This window comes from Humulus lupulus, chromosome 3 (genome assembly GCF_963169125.1).
Source record: "Humulus lupulus chromosome 3, drHumLupu1.1, whole genome shotgun sequence".
NCBI lineage: Eukaryota > Viridiplantae > Streptophyta > Magnoliopsida > Rosales > Cannabaceae > Humulus > Humulus lupulus.
The window spans coordinates 187,793,034-187,813,686 of record NC_084795.1 but is presented as its reverse complement, the minus strand read 5'-3'; the positions used below and the strand labels follow the sequence as shown (position 1 = coordinate 187,813,686).

At 37.6% G+C, this 20,653-nt stretch overlaps 1 long non-coding RNA gene across 1 annotated transcript; it reads right to left on the bottom strand.

Moving 5' to 3' along the window:
• Positions 1-14,484: 14,484 nt before the first annotated feature.
• On the bottom strand, positions 14,485-15,779 carry LOC133821468 (uncharacterized). The gene is made up of 4 exons (XR_009887598.1): positions 15,724-15,779; positions 15,361-15,512; positions 14,788-14,910; positions 14,485-14,697 (listed from the first exon to the last, which is right to left on the bottom strand). It is a non-coding gene; the product is annotated as an uncharacterized LOC133821468 (long non-coding RNA).
• Between the last annotated feature and the right edge of the window lie 4,874 nt (positions 15,780-20,653).

The window sequence follows — 20,653 nt, the reverse complement described above, 5'->3', positions numbered from 1 at the left end:
AATCAAGAATCCAACCTTAAGCTTCCTTGGTTCATCCCCTTAGTCTTCAAGTTTCAGCTCCCTTCTTCTTCTTCATGCCCTAGCTTTTTCCCTCTCCTTCTTCTTCTCTTCAAATTATCAAAGCATCAAATGACCAATCCCCAAACCGTGTACCCCTTAATACCCAGCTGCCATATATCCAATTCCCAGCCAAATGACCATTTTACCCCTCCTTGCCTATCCTTTCCCAACTAACCTCAATGGCACTTAAGTCCTTTTACTTCTATTTCATTTCTACCATTTTCTATCTAGAACTTGTTACTCTAAGTAGTAACTAATGGTTACCCAGGTTACTCAATCACCAATAACCATTACCCGCTAAATCTCAATCTTAGCCATAAAATTCCCGAAGTACCCCTAGGCTCCTCCCGAGCCGGGTATAGAAATCCTGTTGTGACTCTTAAGTTAATTTGCTCTCTAGGACCGTCTCGGCACGTGCATCAAAATAATACCACCACACTCACGTGGTACAAATCACGGAATACAATTATCACATATATGCCCTCAGCGGCTAAAATTACAATTATGCCCTTCAAACACAATCAGGGCCTACATGCATACTAATACACATAGTCATGCATCTCAGATAAACAATTAGTCAAATAACATGCTTTAAATCATAACCATGCATTTATCTCATAAAATCACACATAAATCCCAACATGCCCTCCTAGCACACTAATCAAGGCCCTTAAGCCTTAATAGCGATTTTGGGTCGTTACAACTATCCCCTCCTCATAAAAATTTCGTCCTCGAAATTTATCCAAACACATCAGTCAGTAAACCCGCAACTCTGACCATAATTTCCAAGGCCCACCGCCTTTACTTTACTTTTCAACAACACTCTCACAAGAGTAACAATCTTGCCCCTCAAGATTTCGTCTAATAGCCATACTCTCGATAGCTTCTTGTTTACACCGCAACCCTGCAGAAACCTCAGGGTCTGCCTAGATTACAATGACCAATTCATCGTCTTATTCCTGATTCCAGAGATACTCAAAATTCGTCACCTCTACTAGGTGGGATCAATTGGTAGGCCCCGCTGGCCTAATCCTTGGTAAAACTTCAGAATCTTATGCTGAATTAAGAGTCAGAACACTCCCTTCTTTCTCTGAACACCTTACAGATCCTCGTCTGTTAAAATGCAGAGACGCAACTCTTTCCTTCCGGAACTTTATTTCCTCAACACTTATCAATTTACAAGCTGTTAATCCTTTCAAATAGGCAGACGCTCCTGCCTTAAGAGTTCCAACAACCACTTGGCTTCTCTCTGAACCGATGCCAAATCGTAGTATTCACTACCCTTTGCCTCCTACCATGTCATATGTCGTGTTACTTTAACAAGACACCAGCAACCGCCACCACGACTAACTCATCAGGGATTACACTTCCCTTAATACTTCAAGTATTCGCCTACTCGGCGCTCAGTCCTTTAAGATATCCGATAAACTTTCAGACTGCCACCCCGCTTGCAATCAACTGATAATTCCAGGCTCCCACTCTGTTCTTTTCGTTCTCTAAATCCATTCCAATAATTTAAAATACTATAGGGCCTCAATTCAATGTCATCGACGTTCTATCCTGAAACCAGTTCACTTGCCCCAACAACATTAACTCAAACAACCGAATTAAAACTTTTCATGTCCAAGCACCTTACTTAAGGTCTATTGTGGTCTATCCCCACGATGCACCACCACATCAACTAACCCCTCAGGGTCCAAAGGAAAACACTAGGTTCTGTCACCCGCTCGACCCTCCCGGTACGACGTACCCTAGGAGGTGGAATGATGTCCATTCAGAATTCTCATTCATAAACCGAATCTAATTGGATCCTTCATCCATTCCTGGTATCCTAACTTGTACCACCTTAGCAGGGTCCTTCCCTGTTTCAACTCAAACCAACACTTTGAATTCCATAGCTCAGTGACACCCACCAGCTAACCATTACCTACTAACATCATGCCGATCTCAGTCGTTGCCTTGTCCTCCATTACAGCCTATAGCGTTATTCCTTGACTGATACACGCCTCCCATTAAATTTCCCTTGCTCAATCGAGGATTTCAAACACTGATCATTTGTCTGCTACTTTTCACCACCTCTGTGTCTCAACGCTATCTTTCTTACTAATACCCAATACTTAAGTACCTTAAGCCATGCACAACAGTCGACTTAACGTCCCAAGTGTATCAACCATGGTCCATTCAGTCGCCTCCCGCTAGGTTCAATCCATCCTCGCGTCAATTTATTCCTGGGCGTGCCCAAATCGTGATGCAATCTCACATTTCCATAACCCTACCATAGATCATGTCCTTTATGCAATCACTCTTTACTTAATCAAAACATACGCATATTCCAGCATCGCCAGATACCAATAAATTCTTACCTGTCTTCTGAATTTCTTTCTGATGTGACACCACTCAGTCCGTCTAACCTCGAGTTTTACTGTTCTCCTCATCTCTGATGTAGTTGTCTCCGGAGGTGCTTATGCAATAGATGACGCGCTTACCAGTCCTGAGATGCTTTCTGTTCTTCAAATGTTCTTCATTAGTTTATCGCGGCTTCAGATCAAATCCTCTCTTACCTGTCCTTTCTCCTTGTAGCTCTAATCTGAGTACTCCTGACGACATCCAAACTAACACTCCGTAGAACCTTACCTGTGACTTCGCCTTCTGGGTACAAACGTCTTTCGCATAGTCACTTGCTCACCATTTCTGTCTGGGAGTAATCCATATGCACTGTTCGTGAGCTTGAAGGGAACTTGCCCACACCGTTCATGCATTCTCTATCTAAAGAACTTACCTGTGCTGCTGCAGCTCGAACCGTTCCAGAATCCTTGTTACCAATTCCTCACACCCTACCCGGTGCAACCTAATCAATTCACGAAAAGTCTTTATCCTTGGTTTCCAACTGGCAATAACCAGGTCGTAGATCAACTCTTGGGGACATCGTCCCACCTTGTATCCAACATTGTACTTTTCGTCCTATCCCGACGATACTAGCAATCCATGCAGTATAACACTCTGGCTAATCCAAGATCAAATTCCTTCGATTTCTTCAATAGACTTTCTGTCGGCCAATCCGTCTTTTACAACATTCCTTATACCAATCCTATCTGTAGTCCGACCTTGAAGTATTCCCTAAATATTTCTTTGCATACCCACATAACTTTCCCACTGGTCAGCTCTGTCTCCTTTACGTACTCCAGATGATATCCTCAACAATCCATCTGCCAGAGTTTCTAATTCCTTCTCCATAAGTATTACTGTCCTCGGCCTCTCAAATGGCACCTTTGAGGCAACCTCTCTATGTCCATCTCCCTCACGGAACATTCTCAACACCGAGCCCTTCTAGTTCGCTACATGCCCAAAGCACAAGCTCGCCAGTTAAATACTCATCCTTGAGGACTCAGCCTCGAACCTCGAATGTATCGGTGCATTCCAGTTCTCCGTCCCCTCACCATGGAAATCCATCCCAACATCTCGAGTCATTCTACGTAGAAATCATGTCCTCACCTGACCTCCTCTCAGGTGGCATCCTCTTCCTCATGCGCATACCAATTAACCTCCTGGTTCCTGTCGCCATCTCGATAACTACCTTTTCGATCAGGCTTCTTTCCAATCTCAATCTAGGTGCCCAAGCACTGTCTGGAGTCCTTTTACCTAAAAATTGAGAATCCGACCTCGCTGCGTTCTATCAACAAAAGTACCGTCTTATCAGTCAGACTTTTCCCCTTTTTCTTGGCAATCCAAAAGCCACAACACTATCCGGGGTTCTTTCAACTTGATTATCACGAATCTATCTTTACTAATTCCATCAAAGGAAGCACCGCCCTTGCGGCTCTAGCACTCATGCTCTATACATCAACCATCAGTTCCTCAAACAATATGGCCCTCTCCGCCATCCACATGCAGACAAAAACTCTTTCCTCAAAGCAGCCCAAATGCCTTAGACTATTCCAGATCTCATGTCCTTAAATGGGTCGCCACCAATTCCAGATACATCCATCTGTATAAATTTCCGAAATGAACTATCCAATTCACCAAACCCATTGATCTACGCTGTCGTTACCCCTAACAGTCCAAACCAGACTTAAACATTTGCCCGCCTCCACGGTTCTAATCATGTCTTTAAGATCTGTCCTAACCATTCATCATCTAGGTTCTTTCTAACCCATTAAGCCAGTACCTCAGCCCGAGTACCAATTCCAGGCATTCCTCTGCCTCAACATTTAACATAACTCTCTAATCAGGATCTCTCATCCTCTTAACCATGGGTGGAAATAACTCTGCCCGTCTATTGATAAATCCCTTGTCAGTCCGAATTCTCCTCAAAACCCGAGGATAACACCCTTTAAGCCTATCATTTAGTACCCTTATCTGACCATACTTCACGGTAAACCAACACTTGAAACCTTACTGTTAAAACATCGGAATCAGCTATTTCCCCAGAGAAATCCGCTGTTCACTTATCCCATCTCGACTAACAAACTCCACAGCTTACCCACACACTAGCGACCCTCTGTTGCTGCTTCCAGGGATAACTGGAGATCTCAACTCCAACCTATATCTAAAAACCCCTCTGCAAACACAATATCAGGTCCCCAAACCCTTCTAGGAACCAACAACACAATTTCACCTGTCAAAACTGACCCAACACCTGAACTCTGGGGTTCCTACTCTGAACCCAACCACCACTAGGTCCAAATATCCACAGGTATAATGCACACACAAGCATATACTAGGTCAAGTCCACAATGATATACATTTAGCTTACCAAATTTCTATCACCACTAAGTGTATCCATGCTCATCATGCTTCATACAAGCCAATATACCGATATAACATATGAATTTAATCCAGAAAATTAACCACATACGCTCAATATGCGAACCATTATGCCAATTTTCATCCACATGCATAATAATGTTATTCAGCACACATTGATCTCAACATGCAACAGTCAAGGGCCAGGCCCTATCAGTATCTCATGCATATGTCATCTCATTCCTCATGCTCCATATAAATAAGCAAGCAAACAGGGCATTCAAACATATATTCAAACATGTCAGTCATTCATACCAACCAACCCAGAGTCGAGCTTGTCACTGACAGCGAGCGTACATGTTCGGTCGATCTCCAGAACCAATAAACCTTGGCTCGCTCTGATACCAAGTTGTAACGCCCTACTTCCTTAGAGCCGTTACTAAGTGAGTTTTTAAGACAAAACAGTGTGCAATGGCCTCGCTAACCGAGGTTTTGAAACAAAAGTGTGACTAATTAAAAGTTAAGGCTGTAATCTTTGAAAATACGTCATTTCATTAAAACTTCTATTATTAAACATTTGGGATCCCAAAATAAGGTTTGAAAACTAATTACATCTTGAAATAAGGTTACAGTTGAGAAATCATAAAATCATAGATTATTACAGCCATTTTCGAATAAACCCCCAACCAAAGCAGTCGGGCAGACCAAACATGTACACGTCGCTTCACGCTCTCCGTACTCATGGTTGGTTGACTCAGTCATTGCCCTTACCTGCAACACAGAGCACCCGTGAGCCGAAGCCCAGCAAGAAAACTCATGCAGAACATAACATATGCAATGTATACAGTTTTATCATAACAGATAATCCACAAATAGATAAGTCAACCATTTAGACTAAGCAAACACATGTATCCACCGGGCCCCGCCCTGATTATAGCATAACACATGAATCCACCGGGCCCCGCCCTGATTATAGCATCCCATGTGCTAGGTGTTACTTTCGGCCCACGGCCGCCCTGGCTTACGCCGTACTCGGCCCACGGCCGCCCCGGCTTACGCCGTACTCGGCCCACGGCCGCTCATTTCATCATATTCACACATATAGTACATTCGAAATAATCATTCACACACATCATGATTCATTTAAGGTTTAAACATTTGCACATAATACAATCTGGGGCCATGCCCTAACCTCGGGTGTTATAGTTTTCTTACCTGTATTCCGAGCCTCCTGATGCACTAAAGCTGCGAGCACGGTCCTCTAGCACGAGCCTCACCAACAACCTAGTCACAACACACAAGAAACATCCCTCAATACTAATCAACCCAAAACCACTTCCCGGGACCAATCCCGCACTCTCGGGACCTCTAAAACCTTAAAACAACACCCCGGAGACATCCCCCGAACCCCCGGAGCAAAGGCCTAAAATTGCCAAAAATGTGAACCTGAAATTTGCCTTGTGCCGCGGCACACATCAGTCAGGGACTCCCTCGCCGCGGCACGAAAAACCTGTGTCGCGGCACGCCTTCGCAGACCCAGAATTCTGGGTTTTTCCCCTGCATTTTCTCCGAGCTAAAACCTCCCAAATCGGCCCAAACTCACACCCAAGCTCCAAAACCAACTCAAAACTACAAATAGACCATACATCAACCCATAAACATCATAACTCAACTCAATAACACAATCACACTCAAAATCACCCATTTGATTCCAAATTTCAGAAAACTCAAACCCAAAGGCCAAAAACACAACCCAAGCTTGACAAACCTAAACCATGGCTTCAAAATCTTAAACCACAACAGAAAAGAAAACCCAAGGATGTTTAAAACTCTTACCTCAATCAAGAATCCAACCTTAAGCTTCCTTGGTTCATCCCCTTAGTCTTCAAGTTTCAGCTCCCTTCTTCTTCTTCGTGCCCTAGCTTTTTCCCTCTCCTTCTTCTTCTCTTCAAATTATCAAAGCATCAAATGACCAAGCCCCAAACCGTGTACCCCTTAATACCCAGCTGCCATATATCCAATTCCCAGCCAAATGACCATTTTACCCCTCCTTGCCTATCCTTTCCCAACTAACCTCAAGGGCACTTAAGTCCTTTTACTTCTATTTCATTTCTACCATTTTCTATCTAGAACTTGTTACTCTAAGTAGTAACTAATGGTTACCCAGGTTACTCAATCACCAATAACCATTACCCGCTAAATCTCAATCTTAGCCATAAAATTCCCGAAGTACCCCTAGGCTCCTCCCGAGCCGGGTATAGAAATCCTATTGTGACTCTTAAGTTAATTTGCTCTCTAGGACCGTCTCGACACGTGCATCAAAATAATACCACCACACTCACGTGGTACAAATCACGGAATACAATTATCACATATATGCCCTCAGCGGCTAAAATTACAATTATGCCCTTCAAACACAATCAGGGCCTACATGCATACTAATACACATAGTCATGCATCTCAGATAAACAATTAGTCAAATAACATGCTTTAAATCATAACCATGCATTTAACTCATAAAATCACACATAAATCCCAACATGCCCTCCTGGCACACTAATCAAGGCCCTTAAGCCTTAATAGCGATTTTGGGTCGTTACAGTAAGTCACTAGCTTAAAAAAATGTGTGACTGGTGGGTTAGTTACCACGGGGCTCGGAACCCATAGCCATGTGACTAAACAGTCATCGGGGCTCGCTGGCTCTGGCTCTAAATGACTAACCTTGGCCTAGACAAGCGCTTTTAATTTTTATCAAACTTGAGGTCGGTCCGGCATTAATGCTCATTTGAGTCATTCAATGCAGATGTCGATTTGTTCTAATCTTTTTTGGTTTGCGTTAACACGCTAAGACCGTTCTTGACTTATGAGTCAATACCATGTGACCAGTGCTCAGTACCACTGCCGAACTTGACTAATGAGTCACAGCTTCACAGTTGATACTGACACCATTGACAATTCTGACTAGTTAGTCAGTGCCACACACAAGTAAGCAATGCTACCAGGCATATATCATATGTCAAATATCCAAATGTAGGGCATTCAGCATGCTTACTTAACAATTGCTAGCATAATTATGATCATGCACAAACACAGAGACTCAAGCTCTGATCAATCTCATATTCAACATTCATGGCATGCCCTAATCACATGTTTCTCATGCATCACATGCATTACATTTAAACACTCGACATGCCTCAATAATAACCATGCATGTCATATATGGGATACAGTTTTCTTACCTCTAGTTCGTGCAAGAATTAGTATAAGAACGACCTTGAGAACAATCTGCCATTTATTCCCTTAGCGGTCACCTAGTCATAACCAATTAGAATCCATTAATAAAGTTAATTAATAAAAGGTTCACAATCTGAAACCTCACTTTCGGGATCAATCCCGCACTCCTGGGACTCTCAATCCACCCAAACAGGGTAAAGGAAGCAACCACCGAGCCTTAAAAGTCATCCCGAGCCCTAAATATAGGACTTGATGAAGTTGGCCTAGCATTGGGGCACTGCCAAATTGCGCTGGGGCACTGTCCCAAACCAGAGAAAACCCCCTCCCTGCTCTGCCTAGCGTTGGGGCGCCAGGAATGGCACTGGGGCGCTATCTGCAGACCAGAAAAAATTCTGGTCTTCTTCCTTGCGACTTCCCTTGAAAACGAAACCTCCAAACCAATCCCAAACATCACCAAGACATCAAATTCAATCCCAAAACTTCATCTATATCACACCCTCATCAAAACCCAAGCAATCTTACTCAAAAACTTCCATTAATTCCCAACTAACAACATCAAAATCTCTTGACTAAAAACCATAAGAAAAACAGAGTATAGCTTAAATTCATGGATGAATTCCTACCTCAAGCTGGGTTTGTGTCCTCTTCAATGGATGAACTAAGTTTATAAACTCCAATCCTTGATTTCTTAGCTTGTTTCTTCAAATTGGCTTTCAAAATTTGAAAGGAAGAAGGAGAAGGATGATGAACGTGAGAAGGGATGATGCAACTCTGTTTTTTGTTTTGTTTCTACAACTTGCTAGATTCTCATAACCCATGCCAAATGACCCTATTTCCCCCAAGTTAAATAGAACTTTAAAAAGGCTAGTAAGGGAAAAAATGTCATTCCTCTTTTAATCCTGCTAATCATAATTACCCTTCTCCAATTCCCGTTATTCTCAAAATTCTCAAACACCCATAACTCATATCTTGTTACCCTTTAATTCTCGGCAACACTCTAATCATTAAAATCACCCCAAGACTCACTCCAAGCCTCGAACTTAATCCCGTTATGACTAAACTGCTAATTTATACTCAAAGATCGCCTCATGCCGAATAGCTCGAACAAATCCACATTATAATGTGGCCTCAGCAATAAATCACCAACATGCATACAAATATACAATTACACCCTCAACGAGCCAAATTACCAAAATACCCCTACATGAAATGTGGACCCACATGCATTCATTTAACCTCATATTATAATATAATTCACATAAACATGCATGTAATAGTTTAATGGCATAATAAATCAATTATGGCCCTCCCGACCTACTAATCTGACCATTAAACCACATTAGGGATTTTGGGGCATTACAATGACCCTACCCCCATCACTACCAAACCAGCCGCAAAGACAGCACCGACCATCTCCAAAGCCAAACGGCCAGCCAAACCCACATTAGCTGCACCTCCACCCAAAAAACAAAAGACCACCACTACCACAAAAGATGTGCCCAAGCCAAAAACTACTGCTGTACCAACCCCAAAGACCACAAAAAATTATGTCCCTTCAAGCATCGCTAAGAAATTTGTTTCTTCTCAAGCCAGAGAAAAATATGAGTCCATTAAGACAAAGAAGTTGCTCACCGAAAAAGGATTTTTGCCTACCACAGTTGAGGTGCCAGCCTTCATCAGTGACGTGAGTTTTACACTAACATGCTATCATTCCATTGGTGCATGAGTTTTACAGTAACATGACATCCTCTGCGAATTCTAAAGTGATTGTTCGAGACAAGGTTGTTTCATTTTCTAGTGAGGCTATTAACTTAGTATTTGGGTTGGACAGTTTTGAGTGTGTTGTTTATAATAATATGGTAATGGCCCCTACACCAGAAAATTTGGACAAGGCACTGTAGCTTGTCGCATCTCCCGACGCTCAATGGTGTGTTTCTTCTAGTGGTGTGCATACCTTATTTCACACCTCTATTTTGCCTAAAGCTGGAGTGTGGTTGCATTTCCTCAAATGTCGTTTGCTACCTACCACACATGACACTACGATGTCCAAGGAGCTGGTACTTTTGCTATATTGTATGCTGGCTGGTTTAAGTATCTATGTGGGCATGTTGATCACCAGGCAGAATGTTAGTTGTGCCAAGAAGAAAAAGGGCAAGTTATTCTTTCCATCGCTCATCACATAGTTGTGCCTTCGAGCTGAGGTGCCTTCTATGTCCACAGAGGATGTGCTCTTTGAGCACTGGGACATTGAATTCCTCATTACTAGTCAGAGCTGTGAGCCTGTATCTGTCGCTGGGCCATCCACAGCGCCTCCACTAGCTCCCCCACCCCCCCCCCCTTCGCCCACACTCGTTGACCTCCTTGCTCAGCAGCAGGAACTTATTGGGTGGATGGTGTCCCTTGAAACTCAGTAGAATGCCAACTGGAAGTATGCCAAACTGCGACATGCAGTGTTAGTAAAGTCCCTTCAGCAGAACTTCACCAAGCCTACTGCTGCCTTTCTTGCTTTCCCCTTCTCCATTTTGGAGGCTTGGACCACTCCAGTTGTTCACGATGACCATATTCCTTCAGATGTTGATTCTGAGGAATAGGCGTGAGGAGCCTCTTTAACCCAACTTTTGTTCTGTCTTTAATATTATGGACTTCATTTCTGTTTTGGATTATCCTGTTGTTTACTTTTATTAGTCTCTTGTTTAGTTTTTGTTATGTTTTGTCCTGCTGTGTTTAGTGTCATTGTCTTGTTGTTGATTGATCTTTTGAGGATAATCTTTGCTTTTGTTAGTGTTTAACTAGGGGGCTCGATGACAACTTTGAAAAAATACAAAAATATAATAAATCTAAGTTGAAGCTAATCGTCTTTCTTTCTTAAGTTTTAAAATATATTCTTTGGGTGTGAATGTTGCTACCAATTGCCGATGAGAGTGTTTTTCTTTTTAGTGTGTGTATAGCTTGATTAAACATTTTTCAGACCCTAGAAAGAGCTAGTTTCTTATGTGAGCTTAAGTTTCTAGAATTACTTAGTGATTTTCCTTGAGGCAATATCCTAGACAACACCACACCAATGAAATTATTTAGGCCATCCTTGGACCATTTGATCCTTTACAGCCTACCTCTTATGCATTTTTATCCCTAGTCACCCCATTGAGCTTAAGAGTCACTTTTCTTTCTTAGCCACTCATTAGCCTAGCTTTACATATATATAATCACCTCTTTTCATCACACCCCTTTAGCACCTTGATCTTGATAGGATTTATTTATTGTTGCATTATGGGGGGTTGAGAGGAGTTGAGTGTAAGAAAGAAAATTGGGTGAGCATTTTCCTTTTCTTCTTTTGCTTGTTTTCACTATTGGGGACAATGTTGATTTTAAGTTTGGGGGGAGATGTGTTCTCATTTTTCTTGTTCTCTTGCCATCTATTTGTTGTCATCTAGTTGTTTATCTTCATTCTAAAAAAAATAGAAAATCCAAAAAGAAAAAAAAATTAAAGAGTGCACTCCCTTACATCAAAGCACCGTAAAAAAAAAGAAAAAAAATCAAAAAAGAAAAAGAAAGCAAAAAGTATGTATGTTTGTAAATATGTTTGGGGGTGTAACTCTTCAAATAAAAGAAAAGTTTGTTTTAGTTTTTGTATTTCTATGTTAGTAATAAAGGCTAGTGGCAAGATTTATATTTTGTTGTGGGGTTTTTTTTGGGGAAATTAATGTGTGCATTGATTTAGGTCCTAGAAAGATTTAGGTGCTTAAGGTGATTTGAGCCAAAATTAATATCTGTTATCCTACCTTCACCCTAGCCTATCATTACAAGCTTGATAAAGTCCTATTGTTCTTTGGTGTGGTGTTTGTCTACATTCACTACAAGAAAAAATGCTTTTAATAACACCAAAAATGTGTTATCAAAATATACCATAACACTTTTTGATGTGTTAAGACCGACTATGTTATCGTAGGTCAGGGTACTTTACGTAACACTTTATCATTGTTATACAGATGTGTGATTATACTGTCAACGATAACACACTTTCTGTGTTATTTTAATAAATAGATAAGTGTTTAATTATATTATTTATAGTCGATTATATAACACAGTTCAATACTTATAAATTTGTGTTATACTACACTTTAGTATAACACATTTTTTGTGTTACACTACACTTTAGTATAACACATTATTTGTGTTATATAATGAAGTTTGCATAACAAAATTCTTTGCATAAAAAGTGTTATTGTAATAGATATTATAACACAATTTTCGTATTATTTTAATATTTAGATAAGTTTAAATTCTCATTATATATTCATTTATATAACACTAATTTATTCTATTATATTTTAATTTTTTTTATATAATTCAAATTAGCTTTCTAATATATACTAGCATCATCAAATGAACTTGATTTTCAAATAACAAAAAGTAAAAACATTCAACATTGTATTAACAATCCACAAATTAGTTTAAAACATTCAACACTGTCATCAACAACAAAATGTTCTTTAAGTATTCAAGTAGTCTTAAATATTCAACATATTGAAAAGTTACTACTTTCAGCAAAAAAATATTCTACAGCTGCCCAACACAAAGCCATCAAAATTAAGTTTCATTTTCTATTTCGCTTGTCACATCTGCAAAATACACAAATAAATATTTTATTGTTATTATCTAGCATTACAAATTACTTCAAGAAAAATGCTATGGAAATTATTTCCAAGAGAGGACACCACATACAAAATTATGAATTCACAATATTTTGATCCTAAATTTTTATCAACATAACTCAAGAAAAATTAAAATTTAAGCATGTCATGTTGTTGAAAACATCTTCTCCAATATAAAATATCAGCCAACAATGCCTACATGAATGCAAGCATCATCTTAAGTCCAGCCATTCAAAAAGGAAAGTAGATATAGCATGGTGTTGTGTCTATCAAGAAATCAAAATGATCTATTTTTATTGCTTAAACCGATTAAAGTTCCAACTGCAGCTTTTAAAGCAAAAATAAACAAGAACTCAACTTTTGATGGCACGCATTATATGCAAGTACCAAAAGACTTTGGAGGAAAACAGGATATCAAACCTTATGATCTGTCATTGTGAAAAAATAAATAATAAGGAACTAATTGCTACTACTTATAGAACTTAAGGACTTGATAGCTTTTTTTTAAGGGCTGAATTATCAAACATTAAGAAACTCATTATGCATTTAGAGTGATTAAGCAAACTTGGCCAAAACGAAATAAAAACAGATGCAGTGTCATCTGTTCTTGGCAGCTTTTACAACAGTACTAAAACACTGTGCACTACACACACAAATAATCATAGTAGAGAATAATGATTATTAATAGGGTCCTATTGAATATATTTCAGTTAACAGTTAAAATAGCAAAGAAAATGATGTTGTGGTGGATATGAAAACTGAGAATAATAAGAAGAAAAATATATTCTTCAATGCTTGAAGCTTTGAACTATGAACTTATAATGTCTCTTGTGTAGTGTTTCTTGAATTTTTGAGCTAAAATGAGAATTCATAACCAAACAAAATCTAAAATGTCTTATCAAAATGTTTGACAAACACAAATCTTTAGTTAAGAAGAGGAAGGAAATTAGTATGTAAAACTATTACCTTTTTCATCGGTCTCTTTTTTCCATGTGTCTACCAAAGTGAGCAACGAGCTGCTTCCATTTGCTTTATCTAACCATCTCTTTCCCTTGAATTAATTCACAAATGGGTGAGAAATACAGTTTTTTCCTACTATGATAACCATTAACAGCCATAAAATCTGAGTTGTTGAAAATAATTAGCTTGGCAACAAGAAAATGAAGAAACAGTAGTGAAAGTAATGTAGCACTTTTTTGTAGTTATTGAAAACCATTTCAAGCAATAGTAGTGAAAGTAACCAACAAATATATTAACATCAAAAGAAAATAATCATATTAGCTTGCACTAAAAAAGCCTCTACTCTTATCAATAATATTTAAAACCAAGCTAATTAGAAAAAACAAAACAAACTCCAAACACTATAAACTTGTTAGTACATGGTTATTTAGACTTGATGCCTACAATTTCTATGTGCTCAAAATTAGTGACACATGATGTAGTCTTTATTCAATCATTACACATTCCTTATATAGTTATATCTTACTCATAGAATTTCCAGATCCTATTCCTACTTAAGGCATCTGAGCTGGTAGCTATGTAAGCCTATAATATTTTCAATTAGTAATTGGCTAAGTGGATGCAACCTTCCGGTGAATATATGTTCTCTCAACCTTCCAGTGAATATATGTTCACATATATTCTGCATTTTCTCACGTAGTTCATTACCTTTTCATTAAATCAATTATGTCTTGTGCAGGTGGATCACCAGCGGATTTTTGGGATCCAAATTGTTGACAAGAAATCACATATGTAATCTTTAAGTCTGCCAAAGCATCTAGTTGAGCAGATAATACATGGTTCTCTGTATCATAACCTCCAAGAATATCTGGCCAAAACACACAGGGCAAAAGGAATGGATTCTCATTAGATAATCAGGAAGAAAGGAAGTTTTGAGGACAAGAATTGGTCTGAGAAATAAAACAGCAGTGTTAAAAACCTTCATCTTGAGCCATGTCAAGGAATGCTTGCAATTTTAAGGCCTCTCTATAGTACATCATCCCTCTAACTATAACACCACATAAAACAAAAGTAAACCCTGTTACATTAAGGTAAGTAACATCTAATCACATTTATGTCTCATATTCTATTCCATTACCTGTTCGGCTTAGAGTTTGGCCATGGAAAGAGGCCCAACTTCTAAGTTCTTCTTCCTTGTCTTCAGCTTTCAACGCTTCCAAACTTGCACATTCCATCTGTTCCAAAAAGTTTTTCCATTCATCTTAAAGAAATAAATTTACAAGTTTAAAAAATAAAATATATTGAAAAGTCTTAGCTTTGTAGTTACCTGGAAATATCTCTTGCATGTAAAATATAATCGAAATTTCTCGCTGACTAGAATGAAGCTCTTTCCTTGAAAAGTTTATATCTTCCATGTAATGGGGAGTAAGATAATTGTGTAAATGAGATTTTTATGCACTGGTTATAACTTGTTAGAAGCAGATCAATAACGTAGATTGTTATTAGATTCATAATTTTCACTTCCTGTAATTGATCATATGTTATATTTCATTACTTCAGCTCTGTTTCCGCTTGTGTTATTTCAGCTCAAGCTTTATGTATACTAATTACTCAACATTGTTATATCTTCATTTTTCTTAGGTTGTCACATCTTGCATAGTTTAGACACATTAGAATTAGAAAAATAATACTCAAAGGCAAGAAATATCACCTGAACGACAGCATATTTTGCACTCTGGTAGCAGTGGGCATATTCATGAATAGGGAAGTAGAAAAGAATGATATGCACTGGCGAGCATCTATGTTAGTAGGTACATCCAGTGCACCATCTTTGACAGTAAGCAGCAAAATAAGACGACCGATCTGCTGTGGAAAAGTTTGGTTACTAACATGTGTAATTTCTACACACAATTGCAGGTGTATGTGGCTGTGTTTTATGTGTTTAATTATTTGTTTGTCTTTGTTTATGTTTACACTCATCCTATACTTTGGATCAGTTACTCTGACTAGTTGTAATGAACAAGGTCCTATAAGGAAGTGGAAGGCAGACAGTGAATGTTACAAGTTTCATCACCTGCTCTTCCAATGGTGCATTGTCTGGCAAGGGAAACTGGATGGACATCTCACCGGCGTATTTTTCAAATAATTATGGCTCAATAAGTCTGCAAAAATAAGGAGAATCGTCATCCATGTCCTGGAAAGAGCTTAGCAATTCCATTATTCTGTGTGGTTTGAACATGAAGTATGGTAGTATTAGTATATAAAACATGTCAACTACTGATCTTACAAAAGAATGGTAACTCTGAAAGCATCCAACCTAGAAGAATCAACCATCATATCATTGGTTATAATTTCAAACATGTCCTGTTGAACTTTCACTACTTTACCAGCATGATCTCCATTTCCCTCACCCTTGAAACATTTAATACCATAGATTAGTAAGGTTTGGACTCAAACTACGGACTCCTTACTCTAAAAAATCAAGGAGAAGCCAGAAATATGCAGGCTTACCAGAAGTTCAAGCAACTCCGCAAATTTATCTAGCGAATTTGGAAGCTCAATCATTCTAAAGTCCTCAAGAAAACTTGATCTTTTAAGTTTTTCTTCAACTTCATTTATTATTTCAGATATGACCCTAGAATGCAACACAGGGATCATCATAGAAGCAGAAACATTAATTGAGAAGCCAGCATTGAATGTTCAATCAGGAAAGGAAAGATATCTACATGGTAAGAATTACATGATTTAAATATTTAAATATGTATGCATACAAAACAACATAAATTTCTACAATAACTTGTCTACCTCTTTTCCAAATCTCTCACAACGAGAAACTTAAGGATGTACTTCAGTGAAATAGCACTCCTTTACAGCATAGTACATGCAATTGTCTTTTCTAATCTTTTTGACAAGAATTTCATCCTTCCCCACAAAATCCCTTGCAATGCACAGTGCCGTGGATAACTAGAGTGTGACTAACAAGACTTGGTTTAGTAGGAAACTAGAGAAAAAAAAAACCATATAAATGAAATAATGTCACTTCTTAAACATACCTTATTAGCTATAAGAAAAACTGGCCAACAGACAGTGCCAGAAAATAATTATGAAGACATAGGTATTCTCATCAAATCCACCTCCCTATTCATAAGAGAAGACATTTTAATCAGATTTTTTTCCAAAATTACCATGCACAACACATTAGTAAGAGATAAACTCACCTATTGTTGATTAAGTCCTCTGATCTAATACTGTTTATAACTTGGTTCCACACAAGTACGAACATGGCAACGCCATCTTTTTCAACGCCTGACTCCTGAGAAAGTTAATAAATGATTAGCATGTGGAGATCGTTAAAAAATATAGATTAACAAAAAAACATAAAAATTGTATACCTTATGAAATCTGTTTTTAAAGAAACCTTTTCGTCCCTTTTTGTCCTTTTTTGATGAAGGTGGAATCATACAAGCATCAAATGCTGATGGTAAGGTGTGGAATCTACTTCTCAACATTCCTAACGTCCGGATCTATAGCACACCAGAGTAAGAACATTGCCAATGTACTCTAATAGTGAGAAATATATAGAAGAAATGGCTTACCTCACCAAGGTGATGCAAAATACCATAAAGTCAACCAAATATTGTACAGAAAAAATAATACCATATATGTGTGTCCATGAAATATACCTCTAAAGTAGAAATAAAATAATGTGTCAAGCATTTATGCTAGACAGGTTGATCTATAAACTAAGCTTCTAACTTCCTCCCTAATTCTTTGTTCAAGATATTTTAAAGTGTTCATCATTAATAAACTTAAACTAAGATGAGCTTCCATAAGATGAAACTACTGCAGATATTATAAGAAGAGAGTATGACAAACAACACTCACAACTACTATAGGAGCCCATACTGCAACGATTGCACTGGCGTTATTCTGTACTGCAAGAGAAGCAATTTTTTTTTGGGTTAGATTTAGTAGATATAATAGGTTTCTGATTAATTTTTTAAGACAAACTATGTACAAAGGAACATAGAAAACCTTTTGGGAAAAGCTCATGCCAGTCATAACTTTTCACACCAATTTTCATGATCTGCTTTGTTGGTCCTATGAAAGGCTTTATCTGCATTATTCCATTGGCCGCAGTTAACAGTAAGTATGCTTTCATGTTTATATTTAACTCAGCATAAGAGTAAAAAAGATTACAATGAACATAAATACTAAGACTTAATTAGCTCTGATTTTATGTCGAAAGCTGAGAGTTAGATAGTACAATAGTCACAGAATAACAATGCAATTATAACCGTCCATTAATGTAGTTCTATTGTGAGAACAAACTAAAATTTGTTAAAATGGAGAGCTTTTCTATACAACAGCCGCTTACATTCATACAATTTCCACTGAAGAAAGATATTTATGGCAATCTAAAATAAAGCATTTATTAGTAAATTATCTAATAAATTGTCATGTATTATGGAGTTATTATGTAGTTGTACATGACAACTTACCTAAAACCAGTAGCTGAAGGAAAATTTGCTCAATAGTACTAGTATCCAGAACAATGTGTACCTACAACATACACAAATTATAACACATTAGGGGAAAATGATAAGAATAGAGACAAATCAGATGTATGCAGTTGTAAATTATGTTGGAGTGTATAATAATATGACTCAAAGTTTGATATATATATTTTTTAGATGACTCGTTTCTACCTGCAAAAACATCTTCACTCAGATTGATTGTTTTTTATGCTTTGCTTGTGCCACCTCTCGTTATGTGAAATATCCTATCAAATACAACTAGATGTCCATAGTGGAATCGTACCCTGAATGTCACATTCAAAAGATGGGAATGAGAATTGGCATGAAAGACATAAATTAGATCAGCTAGTGAAGAATTTTACATATTATTACATAGCATAATAGTATAGTGGATTTGAAATACTCAGAATTACGCAAAGCTAAGCATGCCTAGCACAAACTCTACTTACTAAGTTCATTCTAAAGAACTTGTCGAAACATAGTTCTATTACCTGAGAGGTTTAGCAAGAAGTCTTTGACCAATGGTCTCGAAGCTAGTCTCTTGATATGACATGAACTTCCCTAGAGAAGAAACACTTCATTTTGAAGAAAGTAAGGTTAGATTAGTGTAACATATAAAGCATATATGGTTTGTTTGTAGGCCAAGTCAAAAGTTAATATGATAGTCTAAACAGCAGCTTTTAATATTGCTATGGTTGTATTTTATTCCATTCCAATATTCTCCTATGAATATGAGTCAACTTCAAAAGAGTTTTTTTTATGCTCCTATAAACTTGTTAGTACATGGTTATTTAGACTTAATGCCTACAATTTCTATGTGGTAAAAATTAGTGACATATGATGTAGTCTTTAATCAATCATTACACATTCCTTATATAGTTATATCTTACTCATTGAATTTCCAGATCATATTCCTACTTAAGACATCTGAGCTAGTAGCTATGTAAGCCTATAATATTTTCAATTAGTAATTGGCTAAGTGGATGCAACCTTCCAGTGAATATATGTTCTCTCAAGCCAAGTATTGTAGGGGGACACCTTCCTTGGCATCGAAGAAATTCTCGCAAAATATTTTCTCATTTTGAATGCTTCTTCCAAATAGTTATCCTGTAAAAGAACTAGATACTATAAGAATAAGAGAGAGGAAACAGAAAAATTTCAAGGTCTGGACAAAGAGCATACTTGATTCATGTCAATGGTCTGAAGAACTTCACCATGAGTAAATATTATAGCATGGTTTTGATTTTCAGGTTTTCCTTCTCCAATTTCTGGTGGACCGAGAAGCTTAATTCGACATATTTCCTACAAAAAAACAAAGTTTTACTCAACAAAACAGACTAATGAAATAACCTACTTTGGTTCATGAAGATCAAGAGTTATGTTTATTCAACTGACACTTTGTGCTTCATTAATTATTTTTGCTAAACATACAAGATGAAGAGCTTTCTTGACATTATTGTGATAAAAAAATGTCTGGATTTTGAAAGTGCATAACACAGCTAATATGTACAATGTTGCAGTAATTACATGGTGTACTACCTGGTCAAAACTGTTGAAAGCTTTGAGCATTATGGAAGAGTAAATCTTATGAGGCTTATCTTCCATAATCTCTTCTTTCTCCTCAACATAAGCAACGTGGAGAGCTGGGTTCCTTTGATCAACAATTAATCATATAGAGTGAGTAATACTGGTGTTAGTACTGTGTTTTCACGTATATTCTGCATTTTCTCACGTAGTTCATTACCTTTTCATTAAATCAATTATGTCTTGTGCACGTGGATCACCAACGGATTTTTGGGATCCAAATTGTTGACAAGAAATCACATATGTAAACTTTAGGTCTGCCAAAGCATCTAGTTGAGCGGATAATACATGGTTCTCTGTATCATAACCTCCAAGAATATCTGGCCAAAACACACAGGGCAAAAGGAATGGATTCTCATTAGATAATCAGGAAGAAAGGAAGTTTTGAGGACAAGAATTAGTCTGAGAAATAAAACAGCAGTGTTAAAAACCTTCATCTTGAGCCATGTCAAGGAATGCTTGCAATTTTAAGGCCTCTCTATAGTACATCATAACAAAGATATCATAATCTTAATATACAGTAATAACATAACAAAGATATCCTAGAAATATGTGAAATATATGAGACACAATGAAAACAATATAAGGTATCCTAATCTTAGCTAGCCAATAAAATATATGAGACGTAATCAAAATAATAGAAGTTATCATAATCTTAATAGTTCATGTTTAAATGTTAGACACATCAGACATATCAGTTCTTTTGTTGCTTTACTATAGATCATATAATATTTTGAAATTGGACAACTAAAAAGAACCAAACAAACTTGAGTTATGATCAACATCTACTAGCTAAACAGTGAAATAGTAGCCACTAAGAAAGAAAGAAAAATAATCAATAGAATAGATTTCAGAATTGCAGCAGTACAAAAATTTCTCTAA